This window comes from Lontra canadensis, unplaced genomic scaffold (assembly GCF_010015895.1).
Source record: "Lontra canadensis isolate GAN:19392208 unplaced genomic scaffold, GSC_riverotter_1.0 scaffold36, whole genome shotgun sequence".
NCBI lineage: Eukaryota > Metazoa > Chordata > Mammalia > Carnivora > Mustelidae > Lontra > Lontra canadensis.
This window is the reverse complement of record NW_022631030.1, coordinates 7,461,478-7,483,127: the sequence shown is the minus strand read 5'-3', so window position 1 is coordinate 7,483,127 and position 21,650 is coordinate 7,461,478. Positions and strand designations below refer to the sequence as shown.

Here is a 21,650-nt window from a genome sequence, read left to right as displayed (position 1 = left end):
ACCCCAACAACTTTGGAATGCCTTTGTGTGTGATTATAATGTCCTAGCACAGAGAAATAGGAACGCTATGTAATAGCTATTTAAGAAATCGATTTCTCCTCATCTACCCGCCAAATAGCTTCCCCTGTTCCACATGTAAGTGGGATCATACAGTAATTGTCTTTGACAGTTACCCGAAGTAATCATTCGTTTTCTCAGTCCCTGTATAAGGGCCGCCGACCACTTCCCAGCCCCTGTCCCGTGTGGGGCTGAATCAGCCCAGAGGAAGATATAAATCCTGTTTTTCTGAGTTTACTCAGAAAGGCGCTATTTGGACCAGCAGAGGCCCTGGCCCCATGTTTACAATTAGCTCTGCTCCTTGCTCCTTCCTGAAAGAGGTTTCTGATATACACGTCCTCCTTCTTGCTAGGATTATATGCTGTCTTCCACTGTGGTACTTCTCGTTGTAACAGCGTGCTTTAAAAAAGCCTTCCTGTGATCCTTAAAATAGCCCTGTGAAATCGGGACCATTATTAGGCAATTTATGGATAATTAAACCAGGTTTAGTAAAGTTAAGGATCTTACTGAGGCCGCATAATAAATGGCAGCACGAGAACTCCATTCTGACCCAAGCTCTTCTGGTGACCATTCTCCACACTGTTTTTAAACCTACTATTTTAAGAGTTTGAGGGAGTACGTTTGAGGCTTATGTTGTTATTGTCTGTTTTGTTTTGTGTTGACTCCTAATCTTAAGTACATAAAGTTAAGCTAAGAGGAGTTAAAAATTCCCTCCAAGACTCAAAATATTCTTTTCCATATTTGTTGTCTAACCTCTGTGGCTACCAGAAAATAATTCTTTCCTTTTTTTTTTTTTTTAAGATTTTATTCATTTATTTGAGAGAGAGAGAACAGAAGGGAAAGGAGAAGTAGGGAGCCCAGTGGACCCTGGGATCATGACCAGATCCAAATGCAGCCCCTTAACCAGAGACACCCAGGCGCCCCACCGGAAATTATTTCTTAATGCAACTGACAGGGCAAGTGAAATTTCTATACCTTTTATATTGGAGGGAGAACAAAGAACTAGAACTGAATGGTTGAACTGTTTGCGTGGTGGAAAAACAATCATTTAGATCCTATTTTGGAAGGACATAGATTATTTTTGATACCCATTTGAGGGAGAAAAAGATTTTGGAGGTCTTAGCACATTTTTTTCACCTGGATAGGAGTATCCTATGCACATGGATACCATGATGGTGTTTTAGAAGCAACTTTTTAAAAAAAAGATTTTATTATTTATTTGAGAGAGAGAGAGAGCATGACAGGAGAGGGCAGAGGAAGAGGGACAAGCAGACTCCCTGCTGAGCAGGGAGCCCAACTATAACTCCGTGGGGCTCGATCCCAGGACCCTGACATCATGACCTGAGCCAAAAGCAGCCGCTTAACCAATGGAGCCCTCTGGGTGACCCTAGAAGCAACTTGCAATCAAGTTTTAGATTTGTGGACTGTTTTCTGACTCACGAACTACTTTTCTTTCCCCCAAGATTTTCCATAGTTCAAACCCCCTCACTCAGAATGCTTGTTCTCTGATTCTCTGCTATTGCAGAGGACACGGGAATGATGCCGGTCACGGGTCACAGTGGGTGCCTGCCAGGGAAGGTGGGCTCACTTCTGTCTGGCTGAGAGCATCACTAGGGCCCTCCACCCAGTGTAGAAGGAAGTGTGCTGACCGGGTTCTTCTCCCTCCTGATCTGGCAGACACCATCCAGCCACACCATTTTTCTTCTTAACGCTCTCTTCTACTGCAAGGAAGCTTTTCTTTCAGAAGGCAGGACCAAGCTCCCTGAGGCTTGCGGCCCCGGGGCCACTTTCCCCTGGAAAAGTGACCTGAGCTGTTCCAAGGGATGCTGGTGGTTGGGAACTAATGATCTTTGCCTGGGCCTCCTGGGGGCCACTTACCCGCTTCGGGGTCCCCTGTTCAGGCCCCAGAGTTTCACGTTTCTGGAAGGTGGTGTTCTCTGCCCCCACCTCTAACTTCCCATGCTTCCCTGTTGAATCCTTGTGCTTTCTCACCGTCTGCATTCCTAGGAAGGGAGTGTCCCACCCAGTCCCGCCTCGGCTCGCTCTTTTCTGAGTGTGGGCAGCGTCCTCTCCTCTCTGCGGCTTCGTGGTTTCCAATGTGAAACAGAGGGGAAGATGAAATTCAATCCTTGGTTTTCTAAATTATATTTCTTTCTCTAGTATTTTGGGCCTGGAGCTACCATGGGGGGGAAATGTGTTTTGGTAAAAAGGAAGGGGTGGGAGGATTAGATGTAAAAGTGACACATAGGTTCTGGGAAAAAAACAGTGCCCCGGGCATCAGAAGCCCTGAGTTCCTGTCCCAATTTCACAATTAACTTGCTTCTGTGTGACTTGACACTCAGTTGCCCTAGTCCATCAGGTAACGGGGCTTGATGAGAAGTAGTATGGACAGGGAGGACCACGAGTCCTTTGTCTCCAGCACTGGCTGTGCCGTTTACTCGTATTTCCTTAGGCGTGTGTTTTCCTGAGGCTTGGTTTCTCCGAGCCTCAGTTTAATCATCTGTAAAATCGGAATAAAAATTGTACCTATTTTATAGAGTGGTTGTAAGGATTAGAAAAAGATAACGTGGGCGCCTGGGTGGCTCAGTGGTTAACCGTCTGCCTTCGGCTCAGGTCATGATCACACGGTTCCGGGATCGAGCCCCGCCTCAGGCTCCCTGCTCTGCTAGAGGCCTGCTTCTCCCTCTCCCACCTCCCCTGCTTGTGTTTCTTCTCTCGCTGTCTTTGTCAAATAAATAAAACCTTAAAAAAAAAAGAGAGAGAGAGAGATAATGTTCACAGAGCCCTTTGCCAGGGCTCAATAAACTTAGCGACTGGCATAGTAGTTCCTCAGGGTTCTTCCCGCATCTATACTTTATATGACTCAGTTTTTGAGAAGGTCATTGATGATTACGTTTTTAGTTATTTTTCACTTATTTATTTATGTATTTGACAGACGGAGATACAAGTGAGCAGAGAGGCAGGCGGGGGCAGGGGGGGAAGCAGGCTCCCCACCGGGCAGAGAGCCCGATGCAGGGCTCCATCCCAGGACCCTGAGACCATGACCTGAGCCGAAGGCAGAGGCTTTAACCCAGTGAGACACCCAGGTGCCCCTAAGATTTTAGTTTTAAGTAATCTCTACACCAACGTGGGGCTCGAATGTACAACCAACCCCGAGGTCAGGAGTCTCACACTCCACTGCCAGAGCCCGGGGTGGGGGGGGGGGGCTCTTATCTCTGGTTTTTAAATGTGGAAGATACGGTTCCCTCAAGCCCTCAAGCTGTCCAAGAAGTCTTTTATGGAAAAGAGGACATTATCTCAAAATGTGGAAGAGTCTAACAATATAGTTCAGAAAGGACTTGAACTTAGTAAGTTAAGGAAAAGTTTAAAAGGGAAGAATTTTACTGTAATCAAACAATATAACTGCCTAGGATATTAAGAAATCAGATATATTTAATGATGGAATTATATGTTTATAGCTTCCCATACTTTTCCTTTATAACATCACATTTATAGATTTGAGGTGATTACTTAATCATATTAACTTATCCCGTTCAATATAAAAAATATTTACAATTAAGTATTTTTCTTGTATTCTTATGATCCTGCTTCACACAATCGTAAGCTTCATTAGAGGAGAGACTAATTCTGTTTTCCTCACTATTATCTTCATAAACCTGGCTCAGTAATAGAAAGCTGGTAAATAATGAATGCATAGTTAATGAATAAACTCATTAATGCTTTCCCACGAGCTTCCCAGAGAAGTTGTATGTCTTTCTGAAAAACTAATTAGTTCAGCTCATGTTCACTGAAGGTCTGTTGGGTGACAAGCATTGTATAACTACAAAGATCGAGCAAAACATGCCCCCACGTGGGGAACTTAATGTCTAGTGGGGGAAGAAGATGAGCATGTCCATAGACACAAGACAATAGGAAAACTATAATGAAAATGTCTACTGAGTCCCATGGGACACGGATAAAAGAAATTCACGCTGCACAGGAAAAGTGACAAACTTGGGCTGGCTCCTAGAAAGAGAGGGATTGTCCAGGCAGGGAAGGTGAGTCAGGAAAGAACACGAACAAGGCAATTCCCGCAATTCCTGAGGATAGGAATGTGTTCCGTCCTGTATAGCTCCTCCCACCCCCCCAGCCCAGAGCCTGATGCGCTCAGTATGTGCTCAGGAATTGTCTGTTGAGGGCATGCCCACTCTTGCCGTAGGAGAGGGTGTAGGAAGCAGGGCAAAGTGGCCCAGGACCACATCCTGCAGAACCCTGAGTGCTACCAAAGGAGTTTCCACTTGATCCTGTAAGCCAAGGTGAGGCCACTGGAGGGCAATGCTTTGCAAACTCCACCCCCCCCCCCGCCCCAAGCGTACCTAAGGGCAGGGGAACATGCCCCTGTGTCTCTGGGGACTTGGGAACACAGCCCAGAACAACCTGCCACAAGGACATTTCTTTGAAGTCTTGCTTTAGCTTAAAACTATGGATGAGGGATACCTGGGTAGCTCAGTTGGTTAAGCGTCTGCCTTTGGCTCAGGTCATGATCCCAGGGTCCTGGGATAGAGTCCTGTCTCGGGCTCCATGCTCAGCATGGAGTCTGCTTCTCTCTCTCCTCCTTGCCACCTCTCAAATAAATAAATAAATAATCTTTAAAAAAATAAATAAATACATAAAAAGTGATATGGACAGATGGCTATTAGATTATTTGAGAGACACAACCCAGGCATATTGGCCCGTTAGGCCCCTGCTGCCACACAGGCCCGTGTGCTGAATGAAACAGAGCCATGTCCCTTCCTGTCTCCGTTCTCTCACCTGTGACACTGCAACCCACCAAAAGCATGGAGGTTTAAGAAAGGTTAGGAGCCGGGGTGACAAAAATAAGTCTCTACCTGCCTCTGAATAAATCTCACAGAATGGCTAACCAGCGAGCTGGGAAAATGGTACATAAGAACAGAGACAGGGGGTGCCTGGGTGGCTCAGTGGGTTAAAGCCTCTGCCTTCCACTCAGGTCATGATCTCAGGGTTCCAGGATCGAGCCCCGCATCGGGCTCAGCTGCTCAGCAGGGAGCCTTCTTCCCCCTCTCTCTCTGCCTGCCTCTCTGCCTACTTGTGGTCTCTGTCAAATAAATAAAAAAAATCATTGTAAAAAAAAAAAAAAAGAACGGAGACAGTTGTTAAACTAAAAATAACAACAACAACAACAAAACTGGAGCTCTTCTCTAGGGGCCAATTCACATAGTATTTTTTTCTAGAAGCTTCCCTCTCATCATTCTCACCTCAGATGACTCACGCCTTCCTTTCCGCTCCTCTCCTCTTTCCCTTGCAGTCCACCCCTGAGCAGTGAATTCACTCCTGCTCGAACATCCAGCCCTCATGCTTGCCTCTCTGGCTTGGCCAAGTTCTGCTCGCCCTGTCACCCATCCCACCTACGGAAATGCTGTGAGCCCTCAGACTGGTAGTCTGATTCCCTGCCCTGGTTTTCATCACACGTGGGCTGCCATCTCCTCAGAGCTCCCGTGGCTTTTGAGGTGGCCAATTTTGTGCCGTCTTATAATAGCCTTGGATTCTTTCATAGACCTTAGCACAGTACTGGGTGCTCCCGAGGGCAGAAACCAGGGTGCCGGTGTTAATACCACCCTCAGGTCTTCCCCAGCACTCCTGTGCAAGGCTGGGACGTGGGACATGCTCACGCGGCTGAACCAGGAGTTAGCTGTCGTGGAAGTCCGCCTGCGTGTCCCGTGTGTCTCACGCAGCTCCTCACGGGCTCACCACCAACTTCTCAATCACAAAAATCTTCAGATCTCTGCCGGAGCTCTGTAGAGTTTGTGTCCCCCGAAAGGTCACAGCAGGAGACCAATGCGACATGCCCAGAAAAGCTGATTCCAGAGCTAAAAACCACAGTGGCTTTTAAAGACCACAGAGAAAACAAAAGATTTCAACAAATATTTTTCCTAAGAAGGCCTCGGTCTCTGGTAGGGTTTCCAAGTTGCAAACACAGCAAAAGTGGTGAGGGGAGAGGGAGGAACTCTGCTGGGCATGATGGCATTGTCCCCAGGATTTCTGTACTTCTTTAATGTGTTCTGAGAGCCTTGATTCGTTGTTCCCCAATCTGACCAAAATAGCTTAAATATGACATGCCTGGTGAACAGAGGAAGGAGGGAAGGAAGGGAAGGAGGGAGGGAAGAAGGCAGGCAGGCAGGCAGGCAAGACGTTAACAAAATTCCCACCCACTTTTTCTTTGTGGGTTTCCTATGTCAAAATCAGCAAAATGGCGGACAATTTCCTCATTCCAGATGAGACTTGCTTTCCCATTTTTCTGTACCCTGCTCCCAGGTAAGGTCCTGTGAAGAACAATCAGAATCTGCTGGGAAACAGCAGCTTCTGTGTCTCTTTTCTACTATGCTGCCCAAAGGGTGTTACAGCAGAAATGCCTTCTGGCAGGACCGTGACCACCGTGTCCTAATGCACATCCCAAGTACAAGGAGAAGCAGTTCTGTTCCGGAAAGCCCGTCCCAGTGGGCACAGAGCTAGACAGCGGGGTCACCGCATAGGGACAACACCCTACAAAGATGATTATCTGTTGAACAGAGGAAAGGGACGATAAAGAAAACTACAGATATTATCAAGTCTTTATTCTAAAAAAAAAAAAATGGTGTAGAGAAAATGTCTACAGTATCAAAGAAATTACCTGCTCCCACCCAAATCACTTCCTGAGTTTTTAGGTAATGTGGTAGACTGACCACTGGTGTTTTTCTCTGTTTGCTCCCCAAATCCCATTAAGATGAGAGTAAAGGAATAAAATGGATGTCTGTCCACAAGGACAGGAGGACGGGGGAGGAAATAAACGTGAAACAAATGTTGGCCAATATTTGGATGAAAGGAAGCAGATGGAGGAGAGACTACTGACTTAACAAATTCTCTGGGACCTTTCCAGTTTAAAATATGCAAAGAAAGACTTTTTTTTTTTTTTTTGAGGAAAGAAAACCTTTTGATGACAATTCATTGATGTTAGCTTTGGGCCACGTTCTAAAAGCCAACTGCCTAAATTTGTTGTATATTTTTCTTCTTTTTTCCCTTAAGACTTCTTTTTTAACATTTAAAAAAATGTTTTTATTTATTTGACAGATCACAAGCAGGCAGAGAGGGAAGCAGAGAGAGTTGGGGGGCGGGGTGGGAAGCGGACTCCCTGCTGAGCAGAGAGCCCAATTGGAGGCTCGAGCCCAGGACCCTGGGATCATGATCTGAGCCGAAGGCAGAGGCTTTAACCCACTGAGCCACCCAGGTGCCCAACATTTTATTTTTATGTAATCTCTACACCTGGGATGTCTGGGTATCCCAGTTGGTTAATCCTCTCTGCCTTCAGCTCAGGTCATGATTCCAGAGTCCTGGGATAGAGCCCCAGGTAGGGCTTCCTGCTCAGCGAGGAGTCAGCTTCTCCCTCTCCTCCATCTGCTGCTCTGTCAAAAAAATAAATAAAATCTTAAAAAAAAAAAAAAAGTTATCTCTATGCCTAACGCCTAAGGTAGGACTTGCTGTATTTGTTTCATTGTTTATTCTCTTTTTCTCATGGTGCCCATGCAATTCCACTGTCTCCTTGCATAACATGGGGCATCTGTGACTTGAACTAAGAGCAGTTCTCAACCGCAAAACAGACGCAGGGAGCTGTGGCTGTGTGCGCATGCTCATTGTGTGCTGGCGAGCCTAGCAGAAAGTCGGGGTTGGGGGGGTTTATTTAACTAGCTGCTGTGTGTATTGTCTGCTTTTTTCAAGGTGGAGCCTCAAGAGTGACCTTGTTCTTGTATCTCATCTCAAAAAAATGTATGTTGTTTTGTTTCCCCCCCCCCAAAGGATGATCTATACCAGGTTAAGGACAGAGTATTATAAATCTAGTAAAAGTGAGATCCTGTTGCTTATGGAAGGCGAGCCAGTTCATGGGAAGTCTTAAGAACTAGAAGCTATACAGACACAGCAAAATATGGCGCTAAGGCATGTTCTTAAAGCCGGGATGGGGGGGAGTCAAGTGAAAATCTCTTTTAAAAAGATTTAAGTTTCTGGGCACCTGGGTGGCTTAGTGGGTTGAGGGTCCAACTCTTGACTTTGTTTGGCTCAGGTCATGATCTCAGGGTTGTGAGATTGAGCCTCATAGTGGGCTCTGCGCTCAGCTCAGTCTGCTTGTCCCTCTCCCTCTGCTCCTCCCTCTGTTCTCTCTCTCTCTCTTATAAATACATAAAATCCTTAAAAAAAAAAAAAAAGAACTACATTTCTCTTTCTGTACCTTCCATAGAAAGCCCTGGCCTCTCCCCCATCCCATCCATAGGAGAAGGGAGTTTGAGAGAAGCCGATTCAGAGACCCCAGACACAGCAAGGAGCAAAGGGACAACTGTAAACCCAGGGACTCCCCAAATTAGTGTCTCTCTCTGAAACTGTTGGATTTGCATCTCAAATTGGACTCACAGCTCAGTGATCCTTGGCAGCCCCTGCCCACCTCCCACTGACAGATGGGTGATTTAAGAATTCTTCTCTGGAGAAATAAAACCGCTTCAGAGAAAAAGCCTACAGGCACTGACATTTGGGAAGTCCACAGTGAAGAGGGGAAAAAAAAAAAAAAAAAGCCTACAGTGAAATCTGCGGTGCAAAAAAAAAATGTGCTCCCTCACAACCCTTACAAATGGCTATTAGGTATCTCTCTCTCCAACATGAACCACTTGTGAAAAGTAAGAGGAAGACGAATAGAAACAAGACTATGCAATTGTGATTAATCTCCACAGAGACATCAGGGAAGAAATGGTAAGATGTTTTTCAAAAGGAACATGTTACTAGCAATAATAGCAGTATCGACTGGACCAAGCATATATGAAAACTAACAATCCCTTAATCTGAATTTAATGCCCGTGAGTTGGGTATGATGATTTCCCCCAGTTTATACATGAGACAACCGAGGCACAGGCAAGGTAAGGAAATTATCAAAGATTATACAACTAGAAAGGAGTGTCTCCCAAATCCGTTGAATCTCTCTCATTTTAACAACTACCTTATAATGCCCCCCGCAAGAGAGACTTTGTAAAAAATGCTTGGAATCATTCAATCGGAAAACATGAGAAAGAGATAAGAAAATTAGAGATCAGGGGCACCTAGGTGGCTCAGTGGGTTAAAGCCTCTGCCGTCAGCTGGGGTCATGATCGCAGAGTCCTGGGATCCAGCCAGCACATCGGGCTTTCTGCTCAGTGGGGAGCCTGCTTCCCTCCTCTCTCTCTGCCTGCCTCTCTGCCTACTTGTGATCTCTGTCAAATGGATAAATAAGAAATCTAAAAAAAAAAAAAGAGAGAGAGAGAGAGAGAGAAAGAAAGAAAATTAGAGATCAGTCCAGGAGGCCAACATCTGACACATATATATATACAAACAAGAAGAAGAGGAAATGGAAGGAATTATTTTTAAGTAGTATAATAACATTTCCTGACACTGAAATGAAATAGGGATTCAGACTGACTAGCCAACCATTAAGTGAATAGAAAAAGAGACTTACAAACAAAAACCCATGGTAGCAAAATATTACAACTCTGGGAATGAAGATAAGACCCTAAAAACTTCCAGAGAGAAAAAGAGGTCACCTACAAAAGACTGGAATTAAAAAATGGCATCCGATTTCTCACCAGTAACTCTGGAAACTAACAGTCAATGGAGCAATGCCTTCTGAAATTTGAGTCAGAATTCTGTCCAACCTAACATTCTATACCCAGCCAAACCAGGAGTCAAGGGCGAGACACAGATTACACATGAACTGATAGCAAATGTCGCCTGTAGGAGGGAAACCGAGGGCCGGGTGTGGGCCAGAGACTTTGTTTGCCCTGTATGCCCTCTTGTTCTGTTTGTTTACCTCGTTTATCCAACATTCTTCAGATAAGTTTTTTAAAGCTCTTTAAGTAATGCTAATAATTAACTGGGTTTGGGAGCCAGCCATCTTAAATTAGAAAGCACTTGGGTGCTGTCTTGCTCTACCTTAGTCCTCCCCAGCAAGCCCGAGTACACCTGGTGTGGGGGCAGGAAGAAAGGGAGGGAACTCAACCCGAACGGTTTGTGTGGCTGATGCAGAGATCATCTGGAAGACAGTCCTCGGGCAGGCCAAAGCCAAGACTCATCATTAGGCCATTTGAATAAACACATGAGTGAATGAATGAATAAATGAACATGAAGCAGCCATTTGAGTCATTTGGGTGGGAGTGAGTAACAGGAAGAGAGCAAAGTTAGGGGAAATTACTTGGCATTACGAATTCTCCCTTGCAGAGACCTGACACGTTCTCCAGGGATATATCCTGAGTGTAGGAAGCCAAATTGCAATTCTGGATCTATTCTTGCCACCTTAATGTGAGAAGCTAAAGTCTGCTTTGGCTGATTTATCTGCATACCATCATTAAGTAGCATACAAATCAAGGTCCACATTTTTAATTGCCATTATCTGTCTCAAAAAGAGAAACCCCGAGATGCTTCCGGCGAAGCATGTGCTAGGCCTGATTATAATTCTGCTCACACCCTTGATGTAAGAAGCATATTAAAGCTCCTGTAGTCCTTAAGAGCTTATCTAATACCCTAGTTATTTTTAAGCCCTTTAAAAAGAGATGGTGTTAAATGAACGATATGATGAGTATGGTGAACTTTCTATTATGAACATGTTAGTAAGAGTATATTCCAAGCACTTGACCTGAATGACCACAGGTTGGTAGCATGGGCCTCTTGGAGAAAGACTGCGATAGTCTATAAGGTTGGTTACAAGCACTGTATGGGGAATTACTGTCTTTCACGTTCTACCTCCCATAATCTAGAAGACAATTCCTTCCTCCACACAAACACCAAGATCAGGATGACACAGCTTTTATAAAAATTTCCCCATGACATATTCCAGGAAGATGTATTATCAGAGTGATAATGAGGATTATAGTTTACCTTCTTTGTAGAGCATAGGAAGTCTGATGTCAGACTCTTTGGGTTGAAATTTTGGTTGTAACAATTATTAGCTCTGAAATCTTAGCAAATTATTAGGTTTTACTCTATAAAATGAGGCAAAACCCTGCCTCATCAGGTTAAATGATTAAGTGAATGTATACACATTCATTATATATACATACATATATATTCTGCCATAGCTTACAGTAATTGGCATATAGGGGTTTTTTTAAGGATTATTTTTTTAAAAAGATTTTTATTTATTTATTTGACAGACAGAGATCACAAGTAGGCAGAGAGGCAGGCAGAGAAAGAGGAGGAAGCAGGCCCCCGCTGAGCACAGAGCCTGATACAAGGCTCGATCCCGGGACCCTGGGATCATGACCTGAGCTGAAGGCAGAGGCTTTAACCCACTGAGCCACCCAGACACCCCAAAGATTGTTTAAGAGAGAGAGAAAGAGCTTGTGCAAGTTGGGGGAGGGACAGAAGGAGAGAATCTTTAAGCAGACTCCCTACTGAGCTTGGAGCGTGACATAGGGCTTGATCCCACAACCCATGAGAACACAGTCTGAGCCAAAACCGAGACTTGAACTCTTCCTTAACTGACTGAGCCACCCAGGTGCCCCCAGTGACTGGCATATAGTAAGCACTCAATAAATGCTAGATATTAATATTATAAAATGTTTTTATAATTTTCAGAGTACTTTCAGATAAACTAACACTAAATTATAATTCCCACTTATTCTGCATAACAAAACTCAAAATACAGATGGGAGAGAATGGTGAAATCTAAAAAGTGTTATGCAAATATAAAAGCGATAATATCAAGCTTATTATTACATTTCCATAAAACAGAATGAAAAATTCATGCCATCAACCTACTCTTTTTTTTTTTAAGTATTTTTTTTAAAGATTTTATTTATTTGTCAGAGAGAGAGGGAAAGAGAGCGAGCACAGGCAGACAGAATGGCAGGCAGAGGCAGAGAGAGAAGCAGGCTCCCCGCCGAGCAAGGAGCCCAATGTGGGACTTGATCCCAGGACGCTGGGATCATGACCTGAGCTGAAGGCAGCCACTTAACCAACTGAGCCACCCAGGCGTCCCCATCAACCTACTCTTGAGGTGTGTTGTGATTACCAAAAAATTAGTGAATTGTTAAAGCATTTTTAAATCTATATGACAGTGATTATCATTGTGACTGGAAAAGCAGAGGAAGTTATTGTGTAATTTTTAAAGCTTTTTAAAAGTGGGATAGGCAGCCTGAGATTGTCCTTAATGATTCCTCATCGTAGACCCCTCTCCATGAATGTGGGCTGGAATTACGTGATTGCTTATAACAAATAGAATATGGCAACAGATGTCTCCTCTGAGTTTCCATTTTAGGCACGTTCTTGTGCTCCCTCTTGGTTCACTCACCCTGAGGGAAGCCAGTTGCTCTGTGATGATGCAGCCTTGTGGAGAGGCCTATGTGGTGACTGAGACCTGCTAACAACCACTTTGTAAACTCACAAGTGGATTCTCTGTACCTCAGTTGAGCCTTCAGACCAGACCACAGCCCCATTCAACAGTTTAATTCCACCTTCTGAGAGACCCTGTGCCAGAGCTACCCAGCTGAGCTCTGCTTGGACTCCTGACTCACAGAAACTCTGAGATAAGCTATTTGGTGGTTTTGAGCTCCTAAGTTTTGGAACAGTTTGTCATGCACCAATAGATAATTAGTAAAAAAATAAAAATACATAAAGTGCACAATCGCAAGTGTACAGCTTGATGAATTTCACAAAATGAACATGCCCAAACAGGCACCCAAATCAAGATATAAAACATAGTCAGCACGTTAGAAGCCTCCCCATGTTCCCTTCTACTCATTTTCTCTTCCTCCGAGAGTAACCACTCTCTGGAATTCCAAAAGCATAGATTAATTTTTTTTTGTTTTTGTAACTTATATAAATAGAATCATATAGTATGTACTCTTTTGTTTATCTTCTTTTGATCAGCATTATATTCACGTGTAGTTTTTTTAAAAGCATACTTAAAAATGCCATTGCTCAGGGTGCCTGGGTGGCTCAGTGGGTTGGGCCTCTGCCTTCAGCTCAGGTCATGATCTCGGAGTCCTGGGATCAAGCCCCACATCAGGTTCTCTGCTCGGGAGGGAACCTGCTTCCTCCTCTCTCTCTCTGCCTGCCTCTCTGCCTACTTGTGATCTGTCAAATAAATAAATAAAATCTTTATAAAAAATGCCATTGCTCAGCCATAGTATTTAATATGTTCCAAATAAGAAGAGTGTGAGTTTATTTGTATGCCAAAAATGGGAGCATAAGTAAAGAAAGATTGAGAAGCATTTCTATATATGACCAAGAGTAGAGAAGCTCTGAGGGAACTCACAAGAATCCTAGCATAACACTAGATCAATGAAATTTCTGTTAAATATATGTACTGGGATGCAGTATGATATGCCATTAAGGATATGGATGTTAGAGTTAAAATGGCTAGATTTGAACCGTGGCACCACTCCTTACTAATTTGGTGATTTCGGGCAAATTAATTTCTCTGTGTCTCAGTGTCTTGTCTGTAAAAAGAGGGTTATAATAGTGCTTACTCTACAGGATTGTTGAGAAGATTAAAAATGGAAATCAATATGGGGGTACCCGGTGGCCCAGCAATCAGTTAAGCATGCAACCTTTTTCTTTTTTTGTCAAAGAGTGAGATAGAGAGAGCACAAGCAGGGGGAAGTGTTAGGCAGAGGGAGAAGTAGGCTCCCCGCCAAGCAAGGAGCCCGACATGGGAGTCAATTCCAGGGCCCTGGGATCATGATCTGAGCCAAAGGCAGACACTTAACCAACTAAGCCACCCAGGCATCCCAAGCATGCAACTCTTGATCTCAGCTCAGGTCTTGATTGCAGAGTTGTGTGTTCAAGCCCTGGGTTGGGCTCCATGCTAGGTGTGGAGCCTACTTTAAAAAAGGCCGGGGTGGAGGGGAATGAATATAAATGAAGTAGCACAATACTTTGCACATAACAGGCATTCAGAAATTGTTAGCTATTGTCAATAAACGGTTCCATAGAGGGGTTTTAAAATATATTGGATGGCAAATGTGTATTATCTATCATTTTTCTCATATAGGAAGTGATTTCCCTGTGAATAGAAAATACAGCTTCCTTGATTCTTTTTGTTTTGTGAAGCGTAAAAATAAAATAACCAGGGTGTGCCTGGGTGGCTCAGTCATTACGCGTCTGCCTTTGGCTCAGGTGATGATCCCAGGGTCCCGGGATTGAGCCGCACATCGGGCTCCCTGCCCAGAGGGGAGTCTGCTTTCTCCCTCTGCCTCTGCTCTTCTCCCCTGCTTGTGTGTGTGCTCTCTCTCAAATAAAGAAAACCTTTAAAAAATAAAATAAAATAACCATTTAGTTTATCAGCAAAATATGTTTATTCAGGAATAGCAGAGGAATCACAATTTGGGACATGCAAACCATGTCAAACCACAGACATGTCCACAGACCAAGGTGAGGAGTGTTCTTTTAGAGAGGAAAGAAGGGAGTTAGGAGGGGCTGTTAGAAAGGAAAGTCCCACACAAGAGTAAGCATTCCAGGTCGCAGCGACTTCTCATTGGCTGAGTTGTGGTGATTCTCATTGGCTGGGTTGTTGCTGGGCAAAGAGAAAACCTTCCTTCTTCCTGCTGGGGTAGGTAAAGTAAGCTTCGAGGAGTGGTACATGTGTGAGCATGTCCACTAGAACTTCTCAAATCCATTTTTTTAAAAGATTTTATTTATTTGTTTGTCAGAGAGAAAGAAGGCACAAGCAGGAGGAACAGCAGGCAGAGGGTGAAGCAGGCTCCCCACCGAGCAAGGAGCCCAATGTAGTACTCGACCCCAGGACCCTGGGATCACGACCTGAGCAGAAGGCAGACGCTTAACAGACTGAGCCACCCAGGTGTCCCCCCAATCCCATTTTGAATGAAATTTTTACTTTATTCATTTTCGAGGTATTATGGTTTGGCTCTCTCATGCCGTCAACCTACTCTTGAGAGATGTTGTGATTACCAAAAAATTAGGGAATTGTTAAAGCATTTTTAAATCTCTATGACAGTTGTGAGTAGAGGAAGTGATGGAGGGAGAAAGAGATCTTCTATTTGAAGGTCAACTTCTCTTTGTTCCTAGTTTTATAGGAAGGTAGATGGGATAGGTAAAGCCTGAACTGGTGCTTTAATTCATCAGTGGGTTTTTGTCAGCATGACCTCAGTTCTCCATTGCTATGAATCCCTGAAAACTGACCATTGCACTTTCAGTAGTAAGTCTGTGTCTATTTTTAATTTCCTCACTCTGTTCAAATCTCCCTGCCGAAGGTAATAAAAGATTTAGATTTAGAAAGAGACTTAGCATTTGGAATGAGACAGAGGCTATAAATAGACATGTCAATGAAATAGGTTAGTGAGGGAACTGGTTCTCAGCGCCTCGGAATCAAAGGCACACATTCTTGTCTGATCGGTGTCTGGACACAGGCATGCTAGTAGGTTCTCTGCACAGGTATGTGTGTGTTTTCCTGACTACGTGAACATGAACACATGTATGGAAAATGAACCTGCACATTCCTGAGAACAGAAATCTGCGAGATAACTGGTGTATTTCTGAGCAGCGGGGTGATTAATCCCTCTGGACCACGTCAGTATCCTCTCCCTGACAATTATTACTAGAGATATCAGGATAAAACATTACTGTTACATAGTTAGCCCCTGGACTGTAGGGCTGTGACACAGCTTGCATCCATTCATGTTACATTACTGACCATTCCTTGGGAACTTGTCAAGACCAAGGGTCCAAGGTGATGTTCCAATCTGTCAAATACTAAGGTCTGCTAGAAACTAGTTTCCTGGGGCGCCTAGGTGGCTCAGTGGGTTAAGCCTCCGCCTTCAGCTTAGGTCATGATCCCAGGGTCCTGGGATCGAGCCCAGCATCAGGCTCTCTGCTCAGCGGGGAGCCTGCTTCTTCCTCTCTCTCTGCCTGCCTCTCTGCCTACCTGTGATCTCTGTCAAATAAATAAATAAAATCTTTAAAAAAAGAAAGAAAGAAAAAAAAGAAACTAGCTTCCTAAGCACTCGGGCTGCCATTTCCAATCTTTGGAGTTCCACCCCATCATTTATCACTGCTCAAATTCCAATCTGTTTTTCAAGGCCCAGGTAACATACTTCCTCTTCTAGGAAGCCATCCCTGATCACCTTGGTGATCTTCCTCTTCTGAATTCCCTTACCACTCCCTGACCCTCACATTGATCTTGATCGCACGCTGCCTTAAACTGGGCTTGTTGAATGCTATTTGTTTCTTACTGTGATCTCTTCATAGACAAATGACAATGTCATTGATCTTTGTTTCCAGCAGCTCCTAGTATGGTAGCAGGAATGCCCCTCATACTCAGTGAACAAAAGAGCACTCCTAGTTACTCCCCTGTGAGTGCCAACGATTTTGTCACTGTTCCTTTTTGTGGCACCCAGAATCTGAAGTATTGAAGACAAGGTGTTTGATTAAAGACATTCTATGGAAGACAGTATCCCTGATTATCCCGTGATACAGAAGTTGGTATCCGTAAATATCTCATGATATACAATAATACAAAATTTGATACTAGCAGAAGTCTCAATATCTTGGAACAGTGTTGCCGTGATTTCAGATTCTCAATGATAAAAGAGAATAGGAATCATTTGATATGTTTCAGCAGATGAGTTTTAAATATGAAATTGTTCAAAAGGCAAGACAACGACCTTCTATAGGCTTTCCCAAGCTTGAGATTGTAGATATAATAGGAACATCCCAGGATTTTGTAATTCTGTAAATGACTGGCCTAGAACCAAGACTAAATGTCAAGACTGAAAGGACCTGGAAGGTTCTTGTGCTGATTCCTCAGTCCCTCTAAGCCATCTGTGATGGATTTTTGTTCCTTCCCTTTGTCTTTCTTATTGACTGTCTACTAAAGCAAGTCTTCACAGCACCTGTTTAATTGCTTTGTTTCATAATAAATTCTGCAATTAAGATAAGGTTTTTGGCCTCAGAGTAAACATCCATTTCAGTTGGACAAAGTGAAAACAGTGAACTGAAGCTATTAAAATAGTGTATATTTCTGTTGCCTTGGTAAAAAGTTCCTCTCAAATATCTGTTTTTCTGATTTCTGTTGCCCTTGAAAATTAAATGCGGGTTGTTTGAAATTTAGTATATAATCACAAATGGCAACAAAGTGCTTATCAAGCTTAAATCCAAGGTCATCTATAATTCTTTGTCAATAATAATCCTTAGTAATAGAACTGCATTAAAGATGAGGCATGGCTAATCCTCTCTAAGTAAATTCTGCCCCCTTGTGGATTAAAACATCCATAGATAAGAAAGAAATTCAGTAATAGCTTGGGTCAGTTCCCTTCACTTCTTTTAAAAAACACTTCAACAGGGTGCCTGGGTGGCTCAGTGGGTTAAGCCTCTGCCTTCGCCTCGGGTCGTGGTCTCGGGGTCCTGGGATCAAGCTCACATCGGGTTCTTTGCTCAGCGTAGAGCCTTCTTCCCCCTCTCTCTCTGCCTACTTGTGATTTCTCTCTCTCTGTGTCAAATAAATAAATAAAATCTTTAAAAAAAATAAATAAAATAAAAAATGGAAAAAAAACACTTCAACAATCTTTAAAAACAATGTTAACAATGAAACAGAATGAGATCGTTTATATCAATTGTGTATGAGCCGATTGATGGTGACAAAACACATTGACAGATAATAGTATACATTTGTGTCTTATACTTTGCATCCCATTCAACGAGGACAGTGCCTTGAATATTAATATTATCAGTTAATATTTCATACGATATTATAGTTAGAAAGAACTTTAAATATTGATTCATCATCCACATGTAAGGATCGCTTTTACAGCTCCTGACATATCCCCTGCCTGAATGACTCCAATAATGGAAAGTTCACTAACTGTTACTGCTCATTCTGCTATCAGGCAGGACTGTTAGAAGGTCTAACAACAGGGACAGGGTGTCTCAGTTGGTTCAGCGTCTGCCTTCAGCTCAGGTCATGATCCCAGGGTTTTGGGATCAAGCCCTGCATTGAGCTCCCTGCTCAGTGGGGAGCCTGCTGCTCCTTCTCTGGCTCCCCCTGTCTGTGCTCTCCCTCTCTCTGTATCCAATTAATAAATAAAATCTTAAAAAATAAATTAAAAAATAAAATCTTTTAAAAATAAATAAATAAAATGTACTAGTCTCTTCTCAATGGCTTCATCTTCTAATTATGTCTTACTTCCCTCAGTTATATAAAAGTATACATGATGAGGGCGCCTGGGTGGCTCAGTGGGTTAAGCTGCTGCCTTCGGCTCAGGTCATGATCTCGGGGTCCTGGGATCGAGTCCCGCATCGGGCTCTCTGCTCAGCAGGGAGCCTGCTTCCTCCTCTCTCTCTGCCTGCCTCTCTGTCTACTTGTGATCTCTCTCTGTCAAATAAATAAATAAAATCTTTAAAAAAAAAAAAAAGTATACATGATGAAAACGAAAAAGTTACCCCTGCCCATCTCTTTGAAAGTCTTACAGGCTCACGAAAATCTTTAATAAATGTAAATGTCTTTTAGAGAACAAAATCTTGAACTCATCTTAGCTGAATGTAGGCAGCCATCATCTGAGAAAATAAAACGACCCTTCTCGTCGTAAAGAAAAGCAAGGAAAGGGAACTGACATTTTAGCGGGGAGACTCCTATGTGCTGACACTGTGCTGGGTGCCTTAGTCAGTGTCTCCTTCAATTCCCATTTCGCAGATGAGAATGGTAAGGCTCAGGGAGGGTAATTCTCCCAAGCTTTGGCTCTCAAATGGCCTGTGTTAAGTGCCCGAGTTGTATTAGAAGCCTTCCCTTAGGGAAAGCTGGAGGCTTCCAGGACTAAATCTTGGATGTGCACACAGAGAATGTTTGTACCACTGGTACCTCCCAGCATCTCCCCCCACCATCAAGTGCAGGGCACATCCTAGACACCCAGGGGAGACCCTTGAATTGTGTGGATGCACTTACATGTGGATTTCTTACAGTACAGTACTGTACATGTGTTTTCCCTATGATTTTCTTAATATTTTCTTTTCTCTAGCTGACTTTATTGTAAGAATACAGTACACAGTGCACATAGCATACGGAATATATGTTAATTGCCTGTTTATGTTATTAGTAAAGTTTCCTGTCCACAGTAGGCTCCTAATCAAGTTTTGGAGTCAGAAGTTATATGTGGATTTTGGACTGCAGGGGGCGCCAGTGCCCCATCCCTGCATTGTTCAAGGATCGGCTGTATTTCCCTATTTGCAGTTCTGTTCAACATTTCCAATTCTCTGGGCTGTAGTTTCCTCCTAAGTTAAATTCTGATGATCTCTTACAGTCTTTCTTAATAAAGATGAACCCTTCAATGCCTGGGAGCCTAGAGCTAGCTCTTCCCACTCACCCACGGGGCAGTGGAGACATGTGCTTGTCCACTGCCAAACCCGAGAATTCTTTTTTTTAAGATTTTATTTATTCAGGGGCACCTGGGTGGCTCAGTGGGTTGAGCCTCTGCCTTCAGCTCAGGTCATGAACTCAGGATCCTGGAATTGCCCCCCCCACCCCCCCACCCCCCCCACCCCCGCATCGGGCTCTCTGCTCAGCAGGGAGCCTGCTTCCCTTCCTCTCCCTGCCTGCCTCGCTGCCTACTTGTGATCTCTGTCTGTCAAATAAATAAATAAAATCTTAAAAAAAAAAAAGATTGTATTTATTCATTTGTTAGAGCACAGAAGGGGGAGCAGCGGGCAGAGGGAGAAGCAGGGTCCCCACTGAGCGAGGAGCCAAATGTGGGCTCAATCCCTGGACTCTGGATTCCTGTCCTGAGCCGAAGGCAGACTCAACCGGCTGAGCCGCCCAGGCTTCCCCAGGCCCAAGAATTCCATACAGAGCCCAACCCCTGTCTGCTTAGGCTACAGAACACAGGTGTAGGGGTGGGGAGGGGGATGCACAAAAGGAAAAACTTGAGAAATTCACAGGGATCCCAGTGAGCCCCCCGTCCCGAAGTCTGGGGCGCTGAAGTTCAGGGAAGACTAGAGATGCATGCCCTCTCATCTTGAGTTTCCCTGCCGTGGTAAAGTCATTTGTATTCCCTGGGCAGCCCCCTCCCTGAGGGGCTGTATTTAGTTCTGGCTATGGTATAAATAGAACTTCACATGCTGGCAAAGCACACCACCCACCACCGTGTTCCTTTCCTTTTGGGACATCAACCAAACCTGAGCCTTTGATTCCCTCTAGTGGCTCAAATCAGCAACTTTCATAGCTGTTTCTTCGCATTTATTTATTTATTTATTTATTTATTTATTTGAGGCATAGTGCCTACTGTATGCACTAAATTGGTCCTTGGTTCTCCAGCTTCACCAGGGGCATGGGATGTTGGTTTCATTTGATCATTGTATCCAAGTGAGCAGGGGTAGAAGCCAGAGCTCCTTCTTCCACGCTTAGCTTAGTGTGATGCAAACTGGCTAATCTCCTTGCCTTTCTATAGCTGCTTCATGGGGCCTGAGGGAGGATAGGTTTTATATGGGTTATGCCTTAAAGGAGCTGTAGGACTTCAGGGCAACTCCCTTATCCCTGGGCCTCAGTCTGCTCCCAGGTGAAATGAGTCCATGGGTTAAATTCAAGTCAATCCAACAATTGTTTATTGAGCACCTGCAGAGTGAAGGGTCCTGGGCTGAGCGCTTTGGGAAGGTTGTGGTCAGTTGGTACCTGATCTCAAGGAGCTTGCAGGCTAATGGGAGAACCACGTGTCCAGGAAGCCAGAAGCTGCCTAGCATGGCTATTGGAGTAGGAGCTTTGCAGTGAGACACATCTGGGCTTGAGCCCCTGATCTGTCCTTTCCTGGCTGCGTGATCTTGAACAAATTGCTAAGCTCGTCTTCATGCTTCATCTGTAGATTTGGATAATCACCCTTTCTTCATCGGGCTGAGTCATCGGTGTACAGCCAAACCACACAACTACTCCCTAACTGGCCACTCCCCTTGCAGTTTCAAGTTTTAAACAGAAATAGCAGAAACCTTATTAGGAATGTCAGTAAAACCCTATGAGGGACTTATCCTGTTGGTTCTGAAGGCCGTTTCTTAGGCCCTACAGATATCTGTAGTCTCCTTTCTCTGCCCTGGAGCTTGGGAATCCACCTGCTATTTCTGTTGGCAGGGCTGGCGGGTGCCTCTGAGGGCCCAGCCCTGCCGTATCAACCCAGCCTGCCTACTGTGTAGAGGGAACTACAGTTTCCCCTGCTTCCTTCTTCCTCCTTTCAGGCCGTTTTCCTTCCCACAGATTGATTGCTAATATCTTGGGAAAGGAACGGGGAATAAGAAAGGTAGCTTATCTGCTTCTGTGAGTCACGATCCTTGATCTTTAGTGCTCCAAAGGGGCAGAATGAGTGCTCCCCAGGAGACGGGACTTCACCAGAAACCCTGACACATGGGGCTGTCCCAGCTTGGAGGTGGTATGATTCTGTTACCTTGTGAACCTTGCGGAGGAGCATTGTGAGTGGCTTTTCACTCTGAGCTCCTTTATTGTATGCAAGGAGGCAAAGGAGGATCTTAGAGCACACCTTCATGCCAGACAGGTGATACCTAGAATCCAGGTGACGTTCTCTAACACTGTGGATTTAATAGTCCACAGGGTCCGAAATGAACAG

At 44.2% G+C, this 21,650-nt stretch overlaps 1 protein-coding gene across 1 annotated transcript in view; it reads left to right on the top strand.

The window, feature by feature from the left end:
• Positions 1–21,650, top strand: part of CLMP (CXADR like membrane protein) — a 95,958-nt gene that overhangs the window by 51,714 nt on the left and 22,594 nt on the right. The gene's annotated exons all lie outside the window — the stretch shown is intronic.